At 49.0% G+C, this 20,199-nt stretch overlaps 1 long non-coding RNA gene across 2 annotated transcripts in view; it reads left to right on the top strand.

The window, feature by feature from the left end:
* Window positions 1–15,134, top strand: part of LOC122232598 — a 30,093-nt gene extending 14,959 nt beyond the window's left edge. The window contains exons 1-4 of one of the 2 annotated variants that reach the window (XR_006209951.1): window positions 4,997–5,035; window positions 7,035–7,133; window positions 11,719–11,899; window positions 14,719–15,134. This is a non-coding gene — a long non-coding RNA (uncharacterized LOC122232598). Of the gene's footprint in view, window positions 1–4,996; window positions 5,036–7,034; window positions 7,134–11,718; window positions 11,900–14,718 lie in introns of those variants that run through there. The other variant, XR_006209952.1, reaches the window with a different exon arrangement.
* Window positions 15,135–20,199: the final 5,065 nt, after the last annotated feature.

Genomic DNA, 20,199 nt, shown 5'->3' with positions numbered 1-20,199 from the left:
AACCAACTGAGCCACCCAGGCACCCCTACAGTCTTTATTTTAAAAGCTAGATTGTCTGATATAAGTATGGCTACTCTGGTTTCTTTTGGCGACCATTAACATGATAGATGGTTCTCCATCCCCTTACTTTCGATCTGAAGGTGTCTTTAGGTCTAAAATGGGTCTCTTGTAAACAGTATATAGATCAATTTCATTTTCTTATCCATTCTGTTAACCTATGTCTTTTGATTGGAGCATTTAGTCCACTGACATTTAGAGTAAGTACTGAAAGATATGAATTTGTTGTCATTGTGTTGCCTGTAGAGTTGGAGTTTCTGGTGGTGTTCTCTGGTCCTTTCTAGTCTTTGCTGCTTTTTGTCTTTTTTGTTTTTTTTTCCCCCTTAGAGATTTTCCCTTAAAATTTCTTGCAGGTCTGGTTTGGTGGTGAAGAACTCCTTTAGTTTTTGTTTGTCTGGGAAACTCTATCTCTCCCATTTTGAATGACAGCCTTGCTGGATAAACAATTCTTGGCTACGTATTTTCTGATTCAGCACGTTGAATATATCCTGCCAGGCCTTTCTGGCCTGCCAAGTTTCTGTGGATAGGTCTTCTGCAAACCTGATCTGTCTTCCCTTATAGGTTAAGGACTTTTTTCCCTTGCTACTTTCATAATTCTTTCGTTGTCTGTGTATTTTGTGAATTTGACTATGATATGCCTTGTTGATCGTTGGTTTTTGTTGAATCTAAAGGGAGTTCTCTGTGCTTCTTGGATTTCTGTGTCTGTGTCTTTCCCCAGGTTAGGAAAGTTTTCCTCTATGATTTGCTCACATAAACCTTCTACCTTTTTTTCTATCTCTTCATTTTCTGGGACTCCTATGATTCAGATGTTATTCCTTTTTTTAAAATATTTTTTTAATGTTTATTTATTTACTTATTTAGAGACAGAGCATGAGTTGGGGATGGGGAGAGAGGGAGACACAGAATCTGAAACAGGCTCCAGGCTCTGAGCTGTCAGCACAGAGCCCGATGCAGGGCTCGAACTCACGGACTGCGAGATCATAACCTGAGCCGAAGTCGGACACTCAACCGACTGAGCCACCCAGGTGCCCTGTGATGTTATTCCTTTTTAATGAGTCACTGATTTCTCTATTTCTTGTATCATGTTCTTTTGCTTTAGTTTCCCTCTCTTTTTCTGCTTCATTATTTTCCATAATTCTGTTTTCTATATCACTGATTTGCTGCGCTACTTCATCCATCCTTGCCGCCATGGCATCCATTCGAGATTACATCTCAATTACAACATTTTAAATTTCATTCTGCCTAGATTTTACCTCTTTTATCTCCGCAGAAAGGGATTCTATGCTTTTTTTTTCAACCCCAGATAGTATTCTTATTATCATGATTCTAAATTCTACTTCAGACATCTTGCTTATATCTGTGTTGATTGAGTCCCTGGCTATCATTTCTTCCTGTTCTTTCTTTTGAGGTGAATTCCTTCATTTTGTCATTTTGGAGGAAGAAAAAGAACTAATAAAATAAAATTTAAGGATTAAAAAGATTAAGGACAACAAAAAAATCAAATAAAGGGAGCTAGATCCTAGGTATATTTTGGTCTGGTTGTTGAAAGAAGCTTGACTGAATAGAGAAGAAAAGGGAAAGAAAAGAAAAGAAAAAAAAGAAACCATTTAATTTTTTAAAATGTATACAATAAAATAGAATAAAATGAATTGAAGAAGGTAAAATAGAAAAAATAAATTTATGAAAAATAAAAACATATAGTAAAATTTTTAAAATTTATGTATATATAAAGACAAAAAATAAAAAATAAAATTTTATCTTTCTGTATCCAAGAATAAGAAAAGAAAAAAAAAAGACAATGCATAGATGGACTAGTGAACAGAATGAAATCCAAATGAAATTACATCCAGTTTTCCCCAGAAGTCAAAGTATGAAGCACTTAATAGTCTGTACACTAAGCAGGTGGAGAGATGTGTAGTGGTCCTCTACAGCTTGGTTGGAGCAGTTGGATGGAGCTTGGTGTAATGGCTCCATTCTCCTCTAGGTGGTGCTGCTTAGCTCACGGGGTGGATTAGTGTGGCAACCCAGCACATGTGTGCGCCTGTGTGCGCCTTTGCAGGAGAGGTGAAAATGGTGTCACCCAGCTTCCCAGTCTCTGGCTTGGGTTCTCTACGTGCTCACCAACCAGCAATCAAGCACCCTTCCTTTGTCTCTGGCTTCCATCTACTCCCTACTTCTATACTGTCCACATCCAAGCCATCAGCCTGTGGGCGGCACCTCCCTCCTGAATTTTATCTCAGATGGTGCTGTATTTCCAAACCCCTCACTTTTGAGGGCCCTGTAGCTTGGACCCACTCCAGTCCTCTGGGGGAAGGTCTCACCAGTCAATGGCTGGGTGCTGGCTTGCCCCCAGGAACATTCCTGCAATCACACCGCTGAAGAGGCTCAGAGATTGTGGCTGGGTGTCAGCTTGCCCCAGAATACGTTTGTGCGATTGCATAGTGGCAGCAGTTCAGGGAATATGGTAAATCACAACATACAACCAGTGCCAGGTTTCACCACAGGCTGGCATGTTCCAGTATCAGCAATCATATTCTCCGGGGTCTGTTGGGACCTTTGCCTGTGGGGAGGCCAGATGGCCTTTACTAAATGCCCTCCTAGCAGGGGAACTGCTTCTCCTGTGTGGCTCAGAGACCCCTCAGACCTTGCTGTCTGCTCCTGAGGATTCACCCTTCCCACCAGAGCACCGCCAGATGCTGCAGAATTTCTGATGCTGCTCTCGGCTGTTTAGAGTCCTAGTGGTATTGAAATCCTCTCCTCCTTTTTCCCTTTCTTGTTCAGTCACTTGTGGTGTTTCCACTGTCTTTCTCTCCAGCTACTTTTGGGGGGGCAAAAGTACTTTTCCTGTACTCTACCTCATTTCTCTGTCCTCTCTTTGCAAATACAGCTCCCCACCCTCCATGGCTTTCCTCTCCCCCATTTCACCTCTTCGTGCTGCAGAATCAACTTCATCCAAACTCTTGTTAATATTGCTATTTTGACTCCTTCCCCTGAATCATGAATTTTTCTATATGGGATCTAGAATATGGGGCACCTGGGTGACTCAGTCGGTGGAGCATCCAACTTTGGCTCAGGTAGTGGGTTTGAGCCCCTCATCAGCTTTGTGCTGACAGCTCAGAGCCTGGAGCCTGCTTCAGATTTTGTGTATGTCTCTCTCTGGCCCTCCCACTTGCGTGCTATCTCAAAAAATATTAATAAACATTAAATCTTTCTTTAATTTGGGCTTTTTTTCCCCTCCTGTTAATTTGTCTCATGTCAATTTGATTTTTAGATCAGATAGAAGAACCTTGAATGGTAAAGGAAACATTTCCTGTACCACTGTTGGCATAATCAGCAAGATAAACTTTAACTGGCTGGGCACCCCTGCAGCTGAGAGATTCTGGGACCTCTGACAAACATCCAGAAGGTTATAATCCTTATGATGTCAGCCTGTGGATCTAATGGAAGCAAGAGTCATGAGAGTCTCTTTTCTCTCACTTACTAAATTTAGATCAGCAAGAGAAATATTTGTGGAAATAGTTCCTTGGGCTTAGTGACTCCGTAAAGTTTGGCAGAGTACTCTTGGTTTGACTCATCCATTTCCTCCCAAACATGGTTACCATTGTGCTTTTGTGTATTTGTCATAAATACACATGGGGGTGGGGAGGAGGGACACAGGTATATGGAATCTAGATACCTGATGTTCAAGCCAGCCTCACAGAATGGCAAGTTCAGAGTTGTCATCAACCTATTCAGATAAACTTTGCTGTGGGTCCCCTATGTGAAAAGAGATGTGTTTTCTTTCATCTTGTTCTGTGTCCTAAGAGCTTGGTTTTATGACCAATGAGAATACTCCCTCTGGTCTCTGCCATTTAGAGGCTACACCTACCTGGGTTCTACTTGGTGTCCTGTCAAATAGACTAAGTAGACTAAGGTTCTAAGATAAGCAGTTACAAGCAGCAGCACTTTGTCTGGCTATACCAGTTCTCAGGGGAGTTTGTGATAAGAGGTTCACAGCACATAAAGGGGACTTGCCTTTATCATTTCAACCTTTGTTGTTTGTTAGTGCTGGAAAAACCCCATTCCGGTAGTGCCTGCCTGGTACTATGGATGAGCAAGACTATGACTGGAAGTGTCTCAAATTTGGGGCAGACCAGAGACACTATTTTCAACACACTATCCTCACTGCCTGTGTAACTGATGTGGGGGTCAAAGGCAAAAGGAAAAAATTAAATTTCCTTACAGCTTACAGCCCATTGACAAGTTCTTGAGACAGGCAAAGTGACCCTCATCTAGGAACTCAACTGCCTCGATGTTAATGCTTTGCTAAGGGGAAAAGACAACATTGACTTAACATTATCCTGACCTCCAAGATCCTATAAGTCTCCTTTTTAAATATTTACTTATTTTTGACAGAGAGAGAGAGAGAGAGAGAGAGAGAGACAGAGCATGAGCAGGGGAGGGGCAGAGAGAGAGGGAGACACAGAATCCGAAGCAGGCTCCAGGCTCTGAGCTGGCAGCACAGAGCCTGACGCAGGGCTCAAAGTCACAGACCAAGAGATCATGACCTAAGCCAAAGTCGGATGCTCAACCAACTGAGCCATCCAGGCACCCTGTGATACCACTATTTTAAAATCAAAGTCAGAAAGTGTCAGTCCTGATTCTGAATAGAGATTTTTACAGAATACAAAAACAGCCACAGCCTTGAAGTAAGAAAATCCTTACAGCTTGCCTTTAAAAATTACAGTGCCACTTCTAAGGAGTTTTTTTTTTTTTTTTTTTTTTTTTTTTTTTGCTTGATTCTGTCAAGGAGTGCAAGAAGCCCCATATCCCCTTGTGAGAGACCTGGGTGGATGCCTTTGAGAGGTCTTTGGTGAAAACAGGTCCCTGGGCAGGTGACATGCCCCTTTTACAGACATTCTTCAAAGCCTTTGTCATTTCTAATTCTCTTTAAAGCTCAGTAAAGGAAGGACGACCATGCCTGCAAAGTGGCCAGATGGTAAGTTCTGGGCTTGTCCAAGATTTTGTGGTGTGCCCCTGGCCAACCCTGATTACCGTTAGGGTTAAGGATAGCAATTAGGGGTTAGGGGCTAGGGTTTAGGGGTTAGTGTGAGGTTTAGGGGTAGGGTTAGGATTTAGTGTTAGGGCTAGGTTTAGAGTTAGGATTAGGGTTAAGTTTAGGTCCCGGAACGTAACAGGGGCTAAACCAACACCAGTGCAGTGATCTCCGTGGAGGGCTGAGTTGAGTCCACCTGTTAGGGTGCATGATTGGCTTAGGGTTTGGGTTAAGAGAACTGATGATTTTGTGTTCCAGGCTTAAGTTTATTCTGGATCCTCTTGTGCTGCAGTATCTGTGCTGTGAGAATGTCATTGCGATTTTGTTTTTTGGTGAATAATCCTTAGCCAGTCATGGACCCCATATTCCATTTTTTCCTCAGAGCTAGGATGTGGGCCACCTTAGGGAAAGAGGCTTGACTAAGTTGAGTATAAATTCCCAGGAGTTGTCAGGGGCCGAAACACCAGCACTGTAGTGATTTCCCTTGAGGTTTGAGTTGAGGGCATGTGTTAGGGTTTGAGTCAGGCTTCGGGGTTGGGTTTAGGAGCCAGACCATGGGTTGTTCCAGGCTTAGTTTTGGGCTCAAGATCCCTTGCTGTAGCTCCATCTCAGCCTTGAAAATGTCATGGCCAAATTCTGGGTTCCTTGCTGAAATATTCTGCACTGGTTCTGGCCCCAAGTCTGTTCTTATCTCAGACTTCAAATCTGGGCCCCCTTTAGAGCAAGAGCCATGGCTAGGGTTAGGATTAGGGTCAAGGAGGAGGCAGGGACCAAACCACCATAGGACAGTGATCTCCCTGGATTGCTGAGTTGAGGGCATGCGTTAGATGCAAGTCAGGCTTAGGGTTTGAGTTCGTGGACTGGATGATTGTGTGGGCCAGGGTTAGGTTTGACCTCAGGATCCTCTTCTGTAGCAGCGTCCCAGCCCTGAAAATATCATTGTGAATGTCTGAGTTTCTTGCTGAATAACTGTATAGCTCATGGTCCCCAAATCTGTTCTTTCCTCAGACCTGGGAGGTGGAACCCCCTTAGGGGCAAGCCAGGCTAGGGTTAGGATTAGGTCCCAGGAGGCATCATGGACTGGACCACCAGCATTGCAGTGATCTCCCTCGAGTGCTGAGTTGAGGACATGTGTTACGGTCAGGTTAGGGTTAGGGTTTGGGTTGGAGAGGCAGACGATGTGGTGGGCCAGGTTGAGGTTTGGGCTCAAGATCCGCTTGTGCAGCTCTATCCCTGCTGTGGCAATGTCATAGTGATTTTCTGGGTTCCTTGCTGAATAATCCTGTGCTGGTCATAGGCCACCAGTCTGTTCTTTTCTCAGATCGAGGAAGTGGGCCTCCTTAGGGAAAGAGCCTTGGCTAGAGTTAGGGTTAGGTCTGGGGAAATGTCAGGGGCTGAACTGACACCAGTTCAGTGATCTCCACAGAGAACTGAGTTGAGGGCACTTGTTAGAGTGTGGGACTGGCTTAGGGTTTGGGTTCAGGGAATTGGTGATGGTGTGTTCCAGGCTTAGGTTTTGTGCAGCTCCATTCTGACCCTGGAAATGTTATGGCGAACTCCTGGGATCTTTGCTGAAGAAGGCTATACCACTTATGGGCCACAAATCCATTCTTTTCTCAGACCTTCGATGTGGGGCCCCTGATGGCCAGAGCCAAGGCTAGTGTTATGGTTAAGTCCCTGGAGGTGTCAGAGGCCAAACCACCAGCACTGTGGTGATCTTTCTGGAGGGCTGTGTTGAAGGTGTATGTTAGGGTGTGAGTGAGGGTTAGGGGTTGGGTTCAGGAGCCAGATGATGGGGTGGTCCAGGTTAGGTTTGGGCTTAGGATGCCCTCCTGCAGCTCTATCCCAGCCTTGGAAATATCATGGCAAAATTCTGTGTTCCTCGCTGAAATGTTCTGTGCCAGTCCTCACCCTAAATCTTTTCTTATTTCGGACCTCATAGCTGGGCCCTTTAAGTTCAGAGGACTGATGATTTGTGGGCCAGGGTTAGGTTTGGCCTCAAGATCCACGTCTGCAGCACCATTCCAGCCCTGAAAATATGGTAAGCTTCTGAGTTCCTCACTGAATTATTCTATGCAGGTCATGGGCCCCAAATCTGTTCTTTACTCAGAACTTGAAGGTGGAACAGGCCTGAATAAGGAAGCAGGTCTTGCCTTGGGGTGGGGAGTTCAGACAGGACCATACCCCAGCCCACATTTTCACCTCACGGGGCCTGGCTAAGCCTTATCTGGACCCTTGACCTCAGACACCATGAGATGTTAAACGTGCCTTGTTTCAAGCCGCTCAATTCACTGTAATGTTGTTTATGCCAGGATCACTGACGCCAGTGTCTTCCTATGTTGAGCACACTTACACCCTTCTCTTTTTTTTTTTTTCAACGTTTTTTTTTTTTTTTTATTTATTTTTGGGACAGAGAGAGACAGAGCATGAACGGGGGAGGGTCAGAGAGAGAGGGAGACACAGAATCGGAAACAGGCTCCAGGCTCCGAGCCATCGGCCCAGAGCCTGACGCGGGGCTCGAACTCACGGACCGCGAGATCGTGACCTGGCTGAAGTCGGATGCTTAACCGACTGCGCCACCCAGGCGCCCCTACACCCTTCTCTTTGAAAGGCACCTGTGCCTCTGGGAGGTGGTGCCACACCAACGGACTGGTCCCTGTGAGCCACACAGAGACAGTCACCGTGATTTCTCTGTTGCTCACAGCAGCTGAGCACGTTCATTGAAGGTCTGTGCATGTGTTTGCAGGGATGACCCAACACAAGCTCTGTCACGGGCATGAATCTGCACAATTCAGGTACACAAAGTACCACACTGCCTTCCCAAAGGGGCATCGTGGTGAGTAGAGTGTCAAGTAGAGTAAAGATGCCAAGAACAGAAAGGATTTTACTGCCTCCACTCTGACCGGGGTCTGTAGTCTCTAATTGACTAATTGTTCCAGCCACCCCTGAACTCCAGCAAGAGACCCCAAAGGCAAAGCATCCCTTGCTGGAACTAACACTACACCCTTAACCAGCAAGGACTGCCCTGAGCTGGCAAGACCCTGCCCGGGACTGACCCCACGACAATGAGGGGCCTAACCTCAGTGTCCCCTTACATGCACCCACCAACCTCCCTGGCCCCCTGCACATACCCAGTGCCCACCTGCACCCACCCTCGTCCCCCATGCACACACCCACCTGTTCCCCTGTGTGTACCTATATGGCTCTCCTGCACGCACCAACCTGCCCCCTGCCCATACCCACCTGCTTCCTGCCATGGATGCATCTGTACCCCAGCACACACCCACCCACCTTCACTCTTTCTGTAGGAACCCACCCACTTCCCTGCCCCCTGCATGCACTCAACATGCCTTTACTCCACCTGCACACAGACACATGCCCATCTGCACGCACCCACTCTTCCTGCTGTTACCCTACATGCACCATCATCCCCCATGCACCCACTCACCCACCCTCCTCCTGCACACACCCACCTGCCCCTCTACATGTGCCAACCTGTTCCCCTGGCCCCCTGAATGCACCAACTCACTCCCTTGCCCCTATGCATGCCCCCACCTGCCCCCCTGTATGCACCTACTTACACCCCTCTGGAACCAACCTGCCCCCTTGCCCCCCTGCATGCACCCACAGCCTCCCTGTACATGCCCAGATGGTCCCCCTACATGCACCACCTACCGGTTCATGCACCCACCTGCACCCTTGCTCCCTGCATGTACCCATGGGCCCCTCTGCATGCACCCACCCACCTTCACTCCCTCCTGCACATACCCTGGGGCCTCTGTTTCAATTTCCCTTAGATAAACCTGGATGTGTTTTCAGCTCTTGGGTAATAGTCCCTGAGACGTTGGTTCACTATCTTCCTGGTGTCATCATCACTGAAATGAATTACATTCTTGTGTCACTCCCACTCTTCTCTCTGCCTCTGGATTCTGTCATCATCGAGTGGCCATACCCAGTCTGTTTGGGGCCCCTGGAGCTGGTGCTCTCGTATCCCATGCCCTGGTTATAGGACGCAGCAGTTGGAGGAAAGAGACAAGGCCAAGTGCTCCTGAGGAGACCCGGTACATCTGCAGGAAAATCCCAGGGCACCCCCCTCCGAGGGAAGAAGTGTGCCCAGGCTTGCAGCAGGTGCAGCCAAGGCCCTGATGCCCTGACAGGCTTCACAACATGACTGGAGTCTGGGGAAGCTCTCATCCAAGTTGGAACATGAAGAGGAGAGTTTCTCTCCACATCTTTCTGGATTCAGGTTCACGTTGCTGGAGGTTTATCTCCAGGAAGAGACCATGAGTGGAACTTCTGACTTGTCCCGTAATGTTGTCCCTAGAGGAATGGTCTGCATGGGTGACAAGATGATTCTTCCACATGGCTGTAGGCAGGTGTGGGGTCTCCAGGCTGGCACTGCTCTGCCCTCAGTGGTGTCCCTACTCTGCTCCTGTCCTGCCTTCTCTGGGTAGCTATGAAACAAGCAGGGAAAAGGAAGAGCAAGTGAAACTTTGGAAGAGGCCACATCCCCTTAGATGCTCAGGACTGTCAGACCTGATGTTCACACAATTGCTACTGTGAGTATGGTCAGAGGAAACACCCATGGATGTAAAAGGGCTGTTGGCATGAATCATTACTAACAATCACAGCATCTGCAGTTTCATGGCCTGAAATGGGTCCTCTTGAGACACACCAACGTGTCTAATGGCCCCCATTGCCCATAAACACTCACAGGAGCTGGGAAGGCACCACTCCCACCTGATGGATTGTGCCAGTATCTGTTGGACCCACCTGCTTGGAGCAGCCCAGGCGGCAGGGATCCAATTACAGACTGGCTGTCCCTGCCTGGTACAGCACCTGCTCTCTAGAATCTTCCTTGTCTCTGTGTTTCTCATCCCTTTCCCTCTGCCTTTCTGTCCCCTGTCCCTAACTTCATGCTGAGTATTCTTACAAGCCAGCAGTTCAGCTTAGGGGAAATTGGGTGGCCAAGAGAGGCTCACCACACTCAATGAATCTCAAAACATTCTGGTTATTACCTCCCAGGCCAAAAGACTATCCATTTCCCTGGGTGCATCCTGGCTCTTTGCTGGAAATGAGGGCACTTTTTAAATCTTCATTATTTTAAAATAACAAGTATTGGTTGGGATGTGGAGAAAAAGGAACACTCATGCACTCTTTTTTTTTTTTTTCCCCTCATGCACTCTTGGTGGGAATGCAAACTAGTACAGCTACCTTGGAGAACAGTATGGAGTTTCCTCAAAAAGTTAAAAGTAGAACCACCCAATGGTCCATAATTCCACTCCTGGGTATTTACCCAAAGGAAAGGAAATCACTGTCTGGAAGAGACCTCTGCACCCTCACATTCATAGCAGCATTTTTCGTAATGGCCAAGTCACGGAAACAGGTTAAGTGTCCATCCAATGAGTGATGCTTATACAAAGGAATATTGCTCAGCTGTAAAAAAGAATGGGCAGATCTGGAGGACATTATGCTGAGTGAAATAAGCCAGACACACGAGAAAAGGATGTGTGGTCTCACTTACATGCGGAATCTGAAGAAAAGATAGAAGCCAAGCACAGAATGACCTGGGGTAGGGACACGTTGATTGTGGGGCACACTGTGGCAGTGACGCAGGAGGAAGCCTGGAGACCTGGCGCCCAGCATGGTGACCAGCTGACAGCCCTGTACTGAGTGTGTGTGACTTCAGATGCTGTGACCACACACAGATGGTAACTGAGTGGGGAGAAGGCGGGTCCAGAGCTTGGCTCCAGCTATCATGTCACTGGTACGTGTGCCTCAAATCACTGTGCCAAACATCCTTAATAGATGCAGTTCTCACTAAAATGTTTTAAGTTTTAAAAGTAAAATAAAACAACCAACCTGTGTGGAGATTTTAGGGGCACAGGTGCAAAGTCCAAACATCAGGTCCATGAGAATGTGTCTCCAGTGCTCACTTCGATACCTAAGGTGTCCCAAACCATTGGTGCCACTGCCTGCCCTCCAGGGACTCCAGGTTGCTAGGTAGATGTGGGTCAACAAAAGGGGCAGGACTTGCACCTCTTAGGACTGAAGCCACCTGTGAGCCTCTGTGTGCTAAACTGGGGTGACAGGAAGGAGCAGACACCCTCATCCTGTCCATCCCGGACATCCACCTGTGGTGGACCAGATGTGCTGCTGATTCTGCCTCGGGAGGTGTGTCACTTGTGCCGGTCTTTACACTGGCCTCCTCAGATGGGAGGTGGCCCAGGGGAACCCCCCTGAACCCCTGTTGTGTGGGGAAACTGGAATTCGAGACCCCTTGTGAGGAGATCCTGGGGATATCCCAATATGTGCAGAGCCCCTGGCACCCCACTCAGGCCTGCTGGGGCCCAGAGATATGAGTGGGAGCCCCACTTGCCACATACAGAATTGTGCAAAACAATACATGCCTGTTGCTTCCATAAGGGCATTTCTGTGGTTTGGATACATTGATAGGTGACCCCGGCAAAGTCCAGCTCAGTGTTTTGAGCTCAGCTGCCTTCAGTGGCATACATCCCTCTGGTTCTCTTGCTAGCCCTGCCCTCCCAAGAGAAGCTTCTAGATGCTGGGTGGGCAGACTGAAGATGGACGGCCTGAAAATGGGTCTGCTCTCTTTGCTCCAACAGGCCCCTGGACCTCCAACAGCCCAAGATGATTCTCTGTGCAGCAGCCTCAGCAGCCACCTGAGATGCAACACAATGTCCCTGGTCAGCACGGGCGGCCACCCTACTCCACAGTGATCCAGCCCAGAGCCCCTCGGTGCAGTGACCAAGACCCGGGCTGCAGAGGCTGGGCTGTGGCACACAGGTCAGGCCCTGTCTCTCTCAGTCTCTGTCTCTGTCTCTATCTCTCCATGTCGTCCCTCTACTGGGTGCCCTCAGAAGCCAGCTTGTCACATGGACACTACCCACGCGGGTGTCCCAAGAGAAGTGGGCACAGCTGCACAGCCACTTTGGTGGGAACCTCAGGAGTCCACCTGGGGAGCTGTGGGGGATCCAGGAAGAAGACCCAAATTGCCCCCTCCTGTCCCACCCCAGACACACTGCCTGGCTGGATCCTCCCTTGCCTGCACGTGGACTCCACGACCCTCAGGGGTGGCAGGCAGCTTCCCACCTCTCTTCCATCTGGAGGTGACACCCTCCCTGCAGCTCCCCTGCACCTGCTCTGTCTGCTGACAAATGATGTTTACAGAATGAAAGATGAAAAACACATCAGTTCAGTCTGGTTGGACAAGAATGAATATGTCCATGTGAAGTACTCAGGCTGAGATTTGGTAAAGCTATTTCCAAACAAGAAGTTTGGGCTACAAATATTAGAAAGCCCATCTCAGAGGGGCTCTTACGGTAATGGCATTTAGTGGTATCACCGAAGACATAGTCAGAGCTGGGGCCAGAGCTGAATGATATCTCCAGGCAGGAATGTCCTGACCTTCTGTTTCCATTCCCAGCACGAGGACCTTTAGCCCTCATGCTACAAAATAGTTACCAAATAGCTACCAGAGCTCCAGGCATGACGCCAACATCCCACACTAGAAGGAAGGGGCTGGGGGAAAAGCTGATGGGGTCTCTAGCAGATATTTTTTTTTCCTTTCTTTTTTGCCTCGCAGAGTCCCATTCACCCCCTGGAACAATAGGTGGCAAAGGAAAGGGGCGTTATTGCTGTGACCATGGGTGCCCCTGGGTTCTTGTACTCCCATGTTTTCCTCCCACCTCCCCCAGGATGTCAAAGGCACTGCTAACCCACTCAGCATGTCTGGGGAAAAAGTGTCCCAATCCAGGCCCACGTCCCTGCAAGTCTGTCTCCTCTTGAGTCTGTCTCATAATTGGTCCCTTCCTGGCCAGCTCTCTGATGCCTTCAGACCTTTAAAAATAATTGGTGCAGCTTTTCCACTTGTGTTCAGCAGAAAGATTGGATCGAATTTCCTAGTCTAACATTGCAAGTCCACAAATCAAATCTTACAATTTTGAATACTGGGGGTATGTTTTGAGGGTAAAAACACTAAAGTGAAGAGATAATAAGGTTTGGCTAGTAATTACAAATTAACAAGTATGTTTAATTAGTAAATATAAGTGGAAATTAGTAAATACATGTAATCTGAGTTAATGCCCCAGATTGATCTAATAATTCATGCCCCACATTGATCTAAGAATTCATTCGCCTATTCAACAAAAATCTTAAAAAAATTTTTTAATGTGTATTTATTTTTGAGAGAGAGAGAGAGAGACCGAGTGCAAGTGGGGGAGGGGCAGAGAGAGGGAGACACAGAATCGGAAGCAGGCTCCAGACTCTGAGGTGTCAGCACAGAGTCCGACATGGGACTCAAACCAACAAACTGCGAGATCATGACCTGAGCTGCAGTCGGGCGCTTAACTGCTTAACCGACTGAGCCACCCAGGCTCCCCTCAACAAAAATCTTTAAGTACTCACTGTGAAACAGGTACTGCTCAAGGGGTTTAGAACTTTTTAGGGAGCAAAACAGTGGAGTACCCTTCCCTTTCAGGGGTGTGCCCCGCATGGTCTCCTCGACAAACACCCTCTGTCTTTTCCCCAAGGCACAGATTGACCATGCACTCTGAGGCACTCTAGGCAAAGGCCAGAGTGCAGGTGTTCTAGAGAGGGACAGAAAGATGGAGTTGGGTGGGGGTAGAAAGAAGCAAGCAGGGCAGGGGCCATGGGCAGAGTCCCGCTGTGGTTCCTCCTCCCACATTGGTGAGGAGGGTCCCTACCCCATCTCTTTTCCCCGCTAGTTAATAGAGTAATGTGTCCCAGATGCCGTGAGCCTGGCTGACATGGGGCACAGCTCCAGTCCTGTCCCACAGCCCCATTGAGAGCTTTCACTTGGTGAGGTCACATGCGAGGTGTTTGCTCATCAACACAGTGTCCTGAGGATTTGTAGGAACAAAGCTATTGTCCTCAGTAACTCTTGACTTTTCTCTTTCTGAGGATGATAATGCCTTAGCAGACTACAGTCGTTTCCTCCGGTCACCTGTGCAGGGGAAAGCAAAGGCCTCGTGATTGGCCAGGAGTTGGGAAGGAGGTTTTCCAGTCGCTGGGGAGGTCGGGGTCAGCTGACTACCCTCATGACCCCCCACACCCCACATCCCAGCTCAGAGAGTGTCTTTCTGTGAGCCCAGTGGGCACCAACCTCACCTTGTGCTATAGTCCCTGCCCTCTCCTTCGGGAAGTCTCCCTTCCCTTACCCTGCCACCTACTGTACCTGTGTGCTGAACACTCTTTTTGGAAAGCTAAGACTTGACACACTCAGAGACAGAGAATGACACCAGCTTCCTGCAGAGATGATGCCCCTCCTCCTCCTACTGGCCTAAGTCCAGTTATAGGGATCGTGATGTTCTGTGGGACTCTGAGATGTACTGGGAGCTAGCCTACAGGCATAGAGGAGCCCCAGACTGCCCAGGAGGGTGCAAACCAAAGTATGAGCTATGATACTCCCCACCCGCCTTTGCCCATCTGGGATGTGCTGCCTTTAGGTGCTGCAGAACCTGGTGGAAAAGCTGAGTCCAATGTTACAGGCAGCTTCCTGGGGGCCAAGCCCCATCCAGGTGCTCACCAACTTGTTTGCTTTGTGCTGCCTGATCCCACCTTTTATGTTTTCTCATCTTTTCTAGCTGTCTTCAGGAGGACGAGCAATCTAACATACCAAGGCCTCTGACATCAGAGGAGAAGCTATTTTCTTCATTGGAAAAATATTTCAGATGATATGAATCATACACAGTAAAGTTGAAAACAGACCAAAGTGGGTTTTGCTGTTGTCAAAACCCACTTCTACAGGTAATGACTGCTAGTCAGTGAACTTTCTCTCAGAACCTGTCCTTCTGTGTATACACATATGGGTTTGCGGTCACCAGCACCATACCCTGATGTGTTTCTGGTGACATTGACACATAGCCACTCTCACATCAGAGACAAAGCCACCTGTGGACCCATGGGGACATCACACAGCTCTGGGACTAGTCTTTTGCTGGTGGAAGTTCTTCATATTCCCATTTTTCCTGCTTTGTGAACAATGAACACTGTATGTACATTATTGGCAAATGTGCAGGCATTTCTTCTGAAAATTATTCTAGAAATGAATTTACTGGACCCATGTGTGTGTGCATTGTGAATTTTGATAGGTACTTCACACAGTTAAATTTTACTCCTAAAAGCTGCACTGGAATATGAAAGTTCTCATTTCCCCATTCTCACCATCTCGGGCTAGTGACAATACTGATTTGTTTTTTTTTTAAAAATATTTTATTCATTTTTGAGAGACAGAGACAGAGCTTGAGTGGGGGAGTGTCAGAGAGAGAGGGACACACAGAATCTGAAGCAGGCTCCAGGCTCTGAGCTGTGAGCCCAGAGCCTGATGAGGGGCTCGAACTCATAGACCGTGAAATCGTGACCTGAGCCAAAGTTGGATGCTTAGCCAACTAAGCCACCCAGGTGCTAATTTTTTTTTTCTAATTTGATTAAATGCTAGAACACATTGTATGGGTGGCTTTTCATGGCTGCAGTCAAGTCATGACCAAGATGTTTGTTGATCATTTGGATTTTTTTGGTTAATTGCTATTCATATCCTCTTCCCAGTTTCCAACCAGTGTTTCAGCCATCACAGATTTGTAAATGCTCCATGTGTCTTATGAATGCTCATTTCTGTGACATAATGCTGCCTTTGCCGATGGTCCAGGAGGAGATGCGTTCATTAACCTAATGACAAAAACTATCAGCTGCCAGGTCAACAGTTATATCCCTGCCCACCCATATATCCCAAATGTTATTTTATTTATAATACCTTATTTTCTGGGTTAACACAATTTTAATTTTATCTCCTGCCAGCCCCAGAAGATGAAGTAAGATTCATCTGTCCCTGATACTCAGGTCCTCCATGTCTCCAACCCTGACATTAATGTTTCCTCTTCTCCCAGGGCCTGGCCTGAGGATTTCCATCCCTGAGCACTGGACCAGGAATGTTCCCAGCACAGGGACTCTGGCAGGGAGAATCTGTGTCTGTATGGTCCCCTGTACTTGCTGAGGAGATTGGCCAGGAGTGGGCTGCCTTCAGGTGTCCATCCCAGGAAAGGCAGTGCTCGCAGCAACTGCCTGGCCTGGTTCTGTCTGAGGCATCAGTGGTTCCCGTGAACACGAGCAGAACCTGGAGCTATCATCCACGTGTGGCCCATGACAGTGGCAGCTTTGTGATACCCTGTGCCATGTCCAGTCTCCACACTGGTGAGCGTATGCCTGAGCAGCAGGTCAGCCTGGGGCAGGGACCATGGTTCCCAGGGCCCCTCCAGCAGCGCTTTCAGAGCAGAGCTTGCACTTGTTAGACCCTCTGAGTGGGGGGAGTCACAGTCCTGGTCCCAGAGATCCTGGAAGTCTGCCTAAACTCCTGAGACTCAGCTTTCTCACCTGTAAAATGGGAGTGTGGTTCCCACCTTTTGGGGGTAGGGGAAGAATGAAGGAAATCACATTGTAAATGACTAGTGTAGTGGAGGAACTTGGTGATGTCATCATGATGTGCTTTTCAGGGGTCTTTGAAATGTGATGGAGAACAGGGAGGAACTGTGATAAATATCATGCATCTTGGCTCAGGCAAGGGGGCTCAGGGTCCTGTGTCTGCTGCTGAGATGAAGTCCCTCCATCCCATGGGTGCTGTTCATGATCCCAAGGTCACCTGGGAAGGGTGGGCTGCAGGGCCCTGAGGGGGGCACAGCGGCTGGGCAGCTGAGGTGAGCCGGTTGTCACATTGTGGAAGGGAGCATGACGGGCTTGTGGGCCTTGGGACCTGGGGTCTGGGGGTGGGGAAGGAGACACAGATAGCAAGGAAAGAGTGGGGGAGCCCATGGAGGATGGGGCAGAGTCTGTGCAGAGTGCTGAGCCTATGCAGGTGGGCTGGGAACCTATCTGCTAGCTATCAGATGCACATAGAAGCCACGTTACTCAGAACCATGGGGCCCAGGTGGGGCCCAGGTTTGGAGGACCCTGCTAGTGTGTACCGAGGGTGCAGCCAGAAAGTCCCTCAGGACACATAGCCTGGGGGCAGAGAGGGAGAGTCTTTCGTCCTGTAAGAAGTGTCCTGTAACCCTCTACCTGCCTGCTCAGGGTGTTTCTTCCAAGACACGCAGGGAAAGACACGCCGCGAATAGGAAGTCGTCCTTCTCTTTTGCTTGGACCTTTTACAAATGCAGCTGATGAGCACTTGTGAAGAAAGCACACGGGTTGGGGAATGTGGTCTGGCTCAGCTCTGCTGCTGAGGTCCTGAAGACTCGCACAAAGCACAGAACTGTTGTGATTCAGGACAGATCTGTGCCCATGTGCCTCCCCATCATCAAATGAGCTGGGCATGCACACATCTCACTAGGCTGGTCAAGTCCTCTGTCTCCACATTAACTACATCACCGTCATGCATGGGCACACAACTGCATCCACATGGTTTTTATAGATGCTGGGGAAGTGATGGCCATGCATTTGAAAGAAGGGTACCAAACTTAAGTCGGGGTTTTCTCCATCTGGCCTCATGACAACTTATGTTTCACATACTTTGGGAGCTGCCTGCATTCTCCCTGGAAAGAAGCAGGTGTCTTAGTCTGGGTTCCTCCAAAAGTAGGAGTTTTTTTGGAAGACAAGTCCAGGAGGCACAAGTGGGGGGAAAGACGCAGTGGGGAAGGGAGAACAGCCACAAAAAGTGCATTCCTGGTCACTATCGTGGGTGGTGGGGTTCAGTCCCATGGGGGGGGGTCCCTCTGAGACCCCAGAGGACACCCAGAATGTCCTCCATACATGACAGGGTGGGCATGCCCCAGTAATGCAGATGCCCCTGCACTTCCAGGGTGCACCTGCCTGAGGGGACATCCCCTCCATGCTGGAAGGGAGCCCCAGCAAGGGAGCCAGGATGCTGCCCACCCACTGCAGTTGCAGAGCTCAGGTGGGTCATGGGAATTTGGAGTGAGGCACCCCCAGCATAAGCTCACAGATTATATTTAAAAAATGAAGCATCAGGTCAGTGATCTTTGGAAACAGGCCATTTGTTTTAAGTATGTGAATAATTGACCCGGTCTTGTCTCCCACATTGCCGCAGTAGAGGCATCAGTTAGCTTACACTACCCTCCCTGGTAGGAGCTGGGCTGGCATGCTTCCAGGTGTCTGTTGGACCAGCAGCAGGGCACCAGGCTGTCTGGGGACATGGATTCCAAGAGCAAAGGTAGCAAAACACCCACATGTATGAGATGGAAAAGACACCCTCCACACAGGAAAAAAAGACAACTTTAGAAAAAAGAAGTGGCAGCACCTCCCTTCCCCTCTTGGGTTGGCGGGTATGAAGCCCAGTTTCTAGGTCCTAGAGGGTGAGGACAGACTTTCAGTTGTCTTTTGAAGACAGTTACACATGGCAGGATCGTCACTGGCCCCCTCCCTGGAAATCCCTACAATGACCATAAAGGTTGGAAAGAGATAAACCTGTGGACGACCAACAAAGGACTGGTATCTAGATGCGTGAAGAGCTCTGACAAACCAACAAGAGAAGACATCCCAGCAGAAAAATGGGCAGAATATTTGGGTGGTCACACAGTATGTGGTGCACATGGCATGTCCACACTGTGGGATGCTGTGCAGCCATCAGAGTGAACAAACCCAACTGTGCCCATTACCACTTGGGAGAACTACACACCACGATGTTGAGGGTAGGAGCCAGAGCTGGGGACAGAAATAGCCGCAGGCCACATGAAGTTCTGTGCCCATGCTGTGCCACTGTGGGTAAACTGAGGCTCATTCTCAGAAGTGACGCTGCAAGAATGGGGCAGGAGTCTGCTGGCTCTCCTTGCAGGCCTGGGGCTTTTTAAATTTGTGTATCTCTCATCTTGGTAAAAATAAACAGTAATTAAAAAAACCCTCTAAAAATCAACCCAGGGAGTCAATATCGAGTACAGAATGCTCGAGTCTGGCGGGCTGAATGGCTGGAGGATCCCAGCAGGACTCGTGAGGCCCCAACCCACAGGAGGCCAAGGGGAGGGCAGGGTTGGCGGCTGGGTGCTGGGGCAGCCCATCCTCCCAGCTTGCTGCTGCCACACTCACGACATGAGGCACTTCACCGCCCGCATGTGACACGTGCTTCTGACCCATTCGCCCTGCCTCGTTCATAGACCTCGTGTGAGCATATGACCAAGATACACAGAGATGCATATGTTGGTAAAGGTGACCCTGGGGTTTGAGGGCACAAGGTTTATACAAGAGAAAGGGGAACACTGACTCTCCCCAACAGGTGAGCACACTCACACATGTTCACACATATGCACGCATAGGCACACGTGCACATATACAGACTTGCACACAATGCAACATACAAGAACACACAGGTGTGCACACACATTTGTATATTGCATGGACACATGTACGTGCACACACACATACCCCAGCTGCACCATACATGTGCTCTAAGGGGCAACAGGTGGTGAGCGGTGGCAGTGGCCCACTGCAGAGCTAGGAGCAGTGGTGACACACTGGCAGATCCAGATCCCACACTGGTGGTCACTCTATGGCAAAGACTGTCTTTCAAGGACATCAGTCCTCCCAAGACTACTGAGGGGGCAACTGAGGCTCCTGGAACTGACCTGTCAGGTCCGGCAGCCACACAGGGTGAGGGATCAGTACAGAGTGTTCCTAGTCTTCTCCCACCCGGCCTCAGGCCCCTGACATGTATTCCATGGGGTCAATGCCTACGCCTGTGGCCACTGGTGCAAGGGGAGGAACAAGAGGGCCAGGAGCCCACGGAGCCTTGGAGGGAAGAGTATGAGGGCACTGCCTCCAGGTACTGCACTATCCTGCCCCAACCCCCTGACTTCCTGCCCCACGTGGGGTAACTCACCCCCACCCATGCCTCTTCCACTTTGAAGAGCCCTACAGACTGGGCCTTCAGGGGAGAAAATGTTGTCACTACCAGCCCCTCCCTCTGCTGATGACCTGTAGACACCAAGTGGTCCTGACACCTTCTCTGCTCCTCGGGGAAGGCTGTACTCCCCCACACCAACATCCCCAGAACCCACCCCAAAAATCTAGGCTCGGGTTACCCCCCATGCACCCCTGGGAGCATCCTCAGTTGGTGGAACCACGGT

This window comes from Panthera tigris, chromosome D3 (assembly GCF_018350195.1).
Source record: "Panthera tigris isolate Pti1 chromosome D3, P.tigris_Pti1_mat1.1, whole genome shotgun sequence".
Taxonomy (NCBI): domain Eukaryota; kingdom Metazoa; phylum Chordata; class Mammalia; order Carnivora; family Felidae; genus Panthera; species Panthera tigris.
Note: the sequence above shows the minus strand (reverse complement) of the source record. Positions and strands in the feature narration are given on the sequence as shown.